Below are 7796 nucleotides of genomic sequence, written 5' to 3' on the forward strand. Positions count from 1 at the left end.
TACTGGCATACATTAATATAAATCCATGAGTTTAGAAGTTTCTTAAGATAAAATTCAGTACCTGTCTTGGGGAGGGAGCACCAAGATGGTGGAGTGGTAAGCAGCAGAGAAAGAGCCTGTCTGAGAGTTGCCATCCAGATGCTGGGATATAGCAATATGAAGAAGACAAGAAGGAGGGAAGTGGGTACCCTGGATGCAGGAATGATTTGAAGTGAGAACTGAAGCCCACAGAGAGGGTGAAGAGAGGACCATCTTGGAGAGAGGGCAGTTGAGCTTAGAATTCAAAGTGGCTGCCAGCTCTATCTAGGTGCCTCCCAGCTGGGATCAGGCCTGCAGTAGGTGCACTGACAGCTGCAGGCTGAATGAGGCTGGTCTCATCCAGAAGGTTCAGGCTTGCTGAGATTATCCCCTACCCTGTCAAAAAGCTACTGCAGGCTTGCTGGGATAGACTGGACCTGGACGGGGACTCTGTCTCCACATGTTGTCTACCAGTAACAGCACAGACATACCTGGAAGTGGGCCTTCTATTTTTTTTTCTCTCTCTCTTTTGTTTGTTGATTATTGCTGTGGTGGTGGTTTTGTTTTTTTTTTTTTTTTTTTCTCCTTTGTTGTTTGATCTTGTTTTTATATGAGTGTGAATGTGGTCTCCAGCCTGTTTGTGGTTGTGGTTCTGTTCTGTTTCTTTTTTTATCTCTTCCTTTTCTCTTTCCCTCCAGTCCTCTGTACCAGTTTCCCAAAGTTAGCATGATCCCTCTTTGTCCTCTAGCTTTACTTCTAATCCTTTCCTCTTCTTCCACTTCTCTATTTTCTCCCTCACCCACTTTAAATTTTAATTCCCTGGGGGCAAAATTAACATACTAATACTTGTATACTGCATACAATTTTCTGGTTTGTTTTAGATTTTGTTATATAATCACAAAACTAATTCATATGGTTAAAGGTGGCAAAATAATGGTTAGCTCAGTTTGTCATTTTCTAGGCTGTGTTCAATGCTATTGCCATTGCTGATGGTACCACTGCAGCCAAAAGTGACATTATTGTTCTAAACAGCTGTTTTTCCTGGTATTCCAAGACTTAGATTGACTAAGGGTTACAGAAAGTACTGTGACACAGTGCCAAAGAAACAGGGGCTGGGCCAAACAGGCAGCAATTTTTCATCCCCAACAAATTGAAGAGGTATTATTTTGCAACAGACTCAAAACCCAAAAGCCAGCTACTCCTGGAAGATATATCAGAGAAGTACTCATTGCCTAAAGGTTCTAAATACTACCAATAAAGCAACCCACCGTAGGCAATTTACCAGTATCACCCTAGGAATTAAAGTAAAAAAGAAAAGAAAATGAGAAGATACTTAAACAACATGCAACCCCAGACATCCAGTTCACCAAAGGCAAAGCCAGGGGGGCAATGAGGTGGGACAATCTGAAAGACACCCACCTGGCCTCTCTGAAATGGTAACAGTAAAGTAATTGAATGAAGCTCTTGAAAAAATCAAATCAGAAATAACTTCTCAGATAACTACCAAGATGGTGACCACAATGAAAACCATGCTTAGTGGCTCTAGAAGAGATACAGACAAAAAATAGAGGAGCTTAAGAAAATTATGGAAGCCATGAATGTTCAGCATAGGAAAGAAATGGAATCCACAAGACAGATTCAAGCAGATATCCAGGTGAATAACAATTCCAGTGAAAGTATCTGCAGCCCATTAAGCCACTGTGAGGACAGCATCTCAGATATAGAAGACAGGCTTGCACTTAGTAATCATGAAAAGAAAGATTTCTTAAAAATGGCAAGGGACCATGAGAAATCAATCCAGCAGCTGCTAGATGAGGCAAAGAAGAATGAGTTAAGATTGCTTGGAGTCAATGAAGAAGCAGGAGATAGCACAAATGATAAAAAAAAAAAAAAAAAAAACCAAAACTGTTTACAGATGTCATGGCAGAAAACTTCCCTGTCAGAGAAAAAGAATTTGACATACACATAAGTGAGGCATATAGAACTGGAATTAACCACAATAAAAAAAATCTACAGCCAGCATATCATAGTCAAGATTCCAGAAATTCAACACAAGAATAGAATTTCAAAAGCTGTTAGGGAAAGAAATAAATCACCTACAAAGGAAAGCCCATTATAATTACAGCTGACTTCTCAGCACAAATGATCAAGTAAAGGAGAGCTTGAAGTGGAGTATTTCAAGTTCTAAAGGAAAACAATCTCCAATCCAGAGTGATGTACCCCACAAAACTAGCTTTCAAAATGGATGGAGAAATAAGACACTTCCATGACAAAGAACACCTGAGGAAATTTATGACTACCAAACCAGTACTCCAAAATGTTCTGAAGGAATGACAGAAAGCGATAACAAGGACTACAACTCCATGAACCCCAACGGAAGGAATCTACCAGGCAAGGCAAACAATTAAACAGAGGGAGGTGGAAAAAAAGGGGGAGCAAACAACAGGAAAATAATATGACAAAGATAAATAAATACATACCAGTTATAACCATCAATGTTAATGGTTTCAATTCACCAATCAAAAGACACAGACTGGCAGAATGGATCAAGAAGCAAGATCCAACAATATGCTGCATACAGGAAACACATTTAATTAAAAAAAATCATAGACTGATAGCCAAAGGATGAAAAACAATACTCCATGCAACAGGAACCCAGAAAAAAGCATGGGTAGTTATTCTATTTGCAGGCAAAGTGAATTTTAAGCCAAGTCTGATTAAAAGACTAAGAAGGTTACTACATCCTTGTAAAGAGAACAATCCAAGAGGAAGATACAACAATCATAAATATATATGCAACAAATACCAGTGCACCCAACTATATAAAACAAATATTGATAGCATGAAAAATCAAAGAAGCACTAATACAATTGTATTGGAGGGGGCTGGGGATTTAGCTCAGCGGCAAAGCGCCTGCCTGGCATGCGCAAGGTCGTGAGTTCAGTTCCTGGTACCTGAGAAAAACCAAAAAAAAAAAAAAATTGTATCGGAGGATCTCAATACCACACTGTCACAAAAGACAGATCAACTAGACAAAAAAAATCAACAATGAAATATTAGAACTGAGCCAAACCTATGAACAAATGGACTTAGTAGATGTCTACAGAGTGTTCCAACCTAAAACATCAGAATACATATTCTTCTCAGCTGCACACAGGACATCTCCAAAATAGACCATACACTAGCCATAGAATGTGATTAAGTAAATGTGAAGGATTGAAATTATCCCATGCGTACTATCAGAGCATAGTGCAATGAAATTGGAAGTCAATGGCCAAAGAAATCACAAGAACTTCATAAACACATGGAAATTAAATAGCACCCTTCTCAAGAAACAATGGGTCACAGATGAAATTAGACAGTTTCTACAATTAAATGATAATGACAGTACAACATGCTGGAACATTTGTGACAAAAGAAAAGCAGTCCTACATGGGAAATTTATAGCAGTGAATACCCATATCAGGAAAACAAAGCAAGTGCAAACAAATAACTTAACAGTGAACCTCAGACTTCTAGAAAAAGAAGAGCAGGCTAAGCCTAAAGGTTGTATGAGGGAAGAAACCATAAAGATCAGAGCAGAAATGAATTCATTGGAGACTAAAAACAAATACAAAGAATCAATGAATTGAAGAGATGGTTCTTTGAAATATTAAAAAATTTGACAAATGCTTATCCAATATTATCAAAAAAAGGAAAGAAAAGACTCAAATCCATACAATTAGGAATAAAAAGGGTGAAATCACAATGGACCCTGCAGAAATCCAGAAGATTATCTATACCTACTTTGAAAACTTGCATTCTAATAAGACAGAAAATGCAGAACAAATGGAAAGATTCCTAGATATGTATGAATTACCAGAGCTGAATCAAGAAGATACAAAAATTCTGAATAAACCAATATCAATCAATGAAATCAAATATGTAATTAAAAACCTACCAACAAAGAAAAGCCCAGGCCCTGACAGATTCAATGCCAAATTCTACAAGAAATTTAGAAAAGACCTAATATCTCTACTTCTCAAATGTTTTAATGAAACTGAAAGTGAAGCAATACTCCCAAAGTCATTCCTAGAAGTAGCCATTACCCTGATACCAAAACCAGAGAAGGACCCAACTAAAAAAGAAAATTAATGGCCAACTTCCCTAACAAACATAGATGCAAAAATCCTCAATAAGATACTGGCAAACAGAATGCAGCAAATTATCAAGATTATACACCATAACCAAGTGGGATTCATTCTAGGGATGCAGGGATGGTTCAACATATATAAATCAATAAATGTAATACACCAGATTAACAGAGCCAAGGGAAAAAATCATATTATCATCTCAATAGATGCATAAAAAGCTTTTGACAAAGTCCAGCACCCATTCATGATGAAAACCCTACAGAAAATAGGAATAGATGGTCTTTATCTCAATCTGATAAAAGCCATCTATGGCAAACCAGCAGCCAGCATCATACCAAATGGTCAAAAACGCTTTCTCTCTAAAATCAAGAACAAGGCAAGGATGTCTACTGTATACACACTTATTCAACATAGTCCTGGGAACTTTCACCACAGCAGTTAGACAAGAGAAAAAAATAAAAGGAATAACAATAAGAAAGGAAGAAGTTAAATTATAATTATTTGCAGATGACATGATACTCTACACAGAGGACCCCCAAAACTCTAGTGAAAAACTGCTAGATTTGATAAGCAAATTCATTAGTGTAGCTGGACATAAAGTCAACATTCAAAAACCAATAGCCCTCCTGTACACAAATAACAAACTCACTGAAAAAGAAATTAGGGAAACACTTTTCACAATAACATCCCAAAAAAGTGAAATATCTAGGAATCAATCTAATGAAGGATGTAAAAGACCTCTACACTGAAAACTACAGTACTTTGAAAAAGGAGACTGAAGAGAATATTAGAAAATGGAAAGATATTCCTTGCTCTTGGGTAAGAAGAACCAATAGAGTGAAAATGGCCATACTTCCAAAACTGTTATACAGACTTAATGCAATTCTGATCCAAATTCCAACATCATATCTCACAGAATTAGAGAAAATAATCTTAAAATTCATTTGGAATCAGAAGAGACCTAGAATAGCAAAGGCAAATCTGGGCCACAAAGGCAAGACAGGAAGCATCACAATCCCTTACTTGTGTCACATCCCATTTGGTATGATGTTGGCTGCTGGTTTGCCATAGATGGCTTTTATCAGATTGGGATAAAGACCACTTATTCCTATTTTCTGTAGGAAGTTATACTATAGAACTACTGTGATAAAAATAGTGTAGTACTGACAAAACATTAGACTAGAAGATAAATGGAACAGATTGGAAGATGCAGAAACTATTCCAGACGCACTTAGCCAACTTATCTTTGACAAAGGTGCCAAACACATTCACTGGAAAAAAGAAAGCCTCTTTAATAAATGGTGCTGGAAAAATTGGCTTTGCACATGCTGAAAACTAAAATTGGATCCATATCTTTCACTATGTACTAAACTAAATTTGAAATGGATCAAAGATCTAAATATTAAAACAGAAACATTAAATCTCCTGGAAGACAGAATAGGTACATCTCTCGAAAACATTCATGTAGGTAAAACCTTTATGAATAAAACGTGGTTGCACAGGAAGTATCAAAAAGAATCAACAACTAGGAATCTCATCTCATTAAAAGCTTTTGCACAGCAAGTGAAACCACCAACAGTGTGAAGAGACAATGCACAACATGGGAAAAAATGTTTGCCAGTTGTTCCTCACACAAAGGATTACTATCAAGACTATAAAGAACTCAAAAATGAGACCTCTCAAATTTAAAGACCCAATCCAAAAATGGCATTTGAGATGAGTACATACTTTTAGATGAAGAAATACAAAAAGCAAATAAATGTATGAAAAAACATTCAACATTACTGGTCATTTGAGAGATGCAAATTAAAACAGCATGGAGATTCGATCTCACCCCAGAAAGAATGGCTATCATCAAGAAATCAACCAAACACAAATGCTGGCAGGGCTGTGGGTAAAAGAGAACACTTCTCCACTTCTGGTGGGAGTGTAGACTGGTGAAACCACTGTAGAAATCAGTGTGGAGATTCCTCAAAGGACTAGGATTGGAGGTCCCATTTGACCCAGCTATTCCCCTTCTGGGTATCTTCCCAGAGAATTAAAAACATCATACCATAGAGATACATGTGCACCCATGTTTATAGCAGCTATTACAATGTGTAATAGCTAGATCTTAGAAACAACTCAAATGCCCATCAACCGAAGAATGGGTAAAAAAGATGTGGTCATTCTATACAATGGAGTACCACTCAGCCACAAAAAGGATAAACTGGAGACTTTTATAGGTAAATGGATGTGACTTGACCGTACTCATAAGTGAAATAAATCATATATGTATGTGCAAACATTGTATTGTCTCCTTAGTGTGAGAAGCTGAAAGAATGAATAAAATCTAAAATGTAAAATAGATACTGTAAAATGGGAGGAAACTGTACAAAAGGAAAGAGAAACTGGGATGTGGGAAAGGAGAAAAGAAAGGGAAAAGCAAATACACACACACACACACACACACACACACACACACACACGATGGTTGAGATTAATTTCTCTTAGTTCATTGAAAAGAAAGGTTTGTGCTAACTTGCCTCTACTTGACTTCCTTGGATCTTTATAGTATGAGCCACCAGTAGCAAGGACCATATTTTATATTGTTGTATCGCCTGGCTCACAGGAGGTGCTCTGACTAATGTTAAGTTTACCTAACAAGGAATTAGCCCTAAAACTACATGGCTTTGGATATGTTAATGCATCTTTTGTATCTATTTGTGAAAGACCTGCTTTAGAGATTACTAATTAAATATTATGTCAAGAGCTTAATTTTCACTAAACTGGCATGGAATTGTGACCCTCTCCTCTAGGTGAACATGCTCACTTTTTTTCCAAGTCAGTAACATGCGGCACATAAGCTTTGGAGGGTCAGCCCAGCCTGTCCCTATTCTGAGCCCTCATAGCATTTGTTCCCTCCTGTGGCCTTACCCTCTTTCCCTTGTTCTGGGTATGTTCATGCAAGGCTTCTGTCTTCCAGGGTGTGTGAATAGGTTTGTATCCTTCTGAGCTTGTACACAGGAGATTATTCATATATATCTGTAATAGAACAAGTTGAAAACCAGAAAGTTGTTGCATTCTGATGTGTAAACTTAATAATCTACCTCTTGCTATACAAACATTATCACTAGACTTTTCTTGTATCTTAGATAGAATTGCTTCAGTTACTTTTACCAGTTTGAATTAGTTGACTTACTAGTTAAGCTGCTAGCAAATTCAGAAAATGCATTCTACACCTCAGAAGAACCGAAAAGTTACTTCTCTGCTCATCCCTACCCCTTTATCATTTAATCCCTGAGGAACTATAATCATGTGACTACATTTTGTCAATGTGTTTTCATTATTTAAAAACAAGCCGGGCTTCAGAAAACATCTTTTTGAACATACAGTATAATGCTTCTTGGTCACTTTCAAGATTTTGAATGAGTTTTATAAACTCTTTCATCCCAAAAGGACTTTCTATGGATAGGCTTCGGGGGGGCCTGGAACTTATATTGAGGTTTATGACCCCTAATCCACGGAACTTATCTCATCTGCCAGTCTTCACTTTTACCTATAAAGGCTTTAATATACCAAACAGCACGAGTTTTCTATCCAACTCTACCACACACCTTTCCCACTGATTCAAAACTCAAGCAAGTAGTTTTTTGTTTGGCTTTT

General features: G+C 37.1%; 1 protein-coding gene across 1 annotated transcript in view; it reads right to left on the bottom strand.

Moving 5' to 3' along the window:
• The window catches only part of Bend6 (BEN domain containing 6), a 29098-nt gene extending 21923 nt beyond the window's left edge, over positions 1 to 7175 (bottom strand). The window contains exon 1 of the mRNA XM_005406887.1: positions 7068 to 7175. The gene's annotated coding sequence lies outside the window, so the exon portion shown is untranslated. The remainder of the gene's footprint in view (positions 1 to 7067) is intronic.
• Positions 7176 to 7796: the final 621 nt, after the last annotated feature.

Source organism: Chinchilla lanigera, unplaced genomic scaffold, assembly GCF_000276665.1.
Source record: "Chinchilla lanigera isolate Chin_1 unplaced genomic scaffold, ChiLan1.0 scaffold00101, whole genome shotgun sequence".
Classification (NCBI taxonomy): domain Eukaryota; kingdom Metazoa; phylum Chordata; class Mammalia; order Rodentia; family Chinchillidae; genus Chinchilla; species Chinchilla lanigera.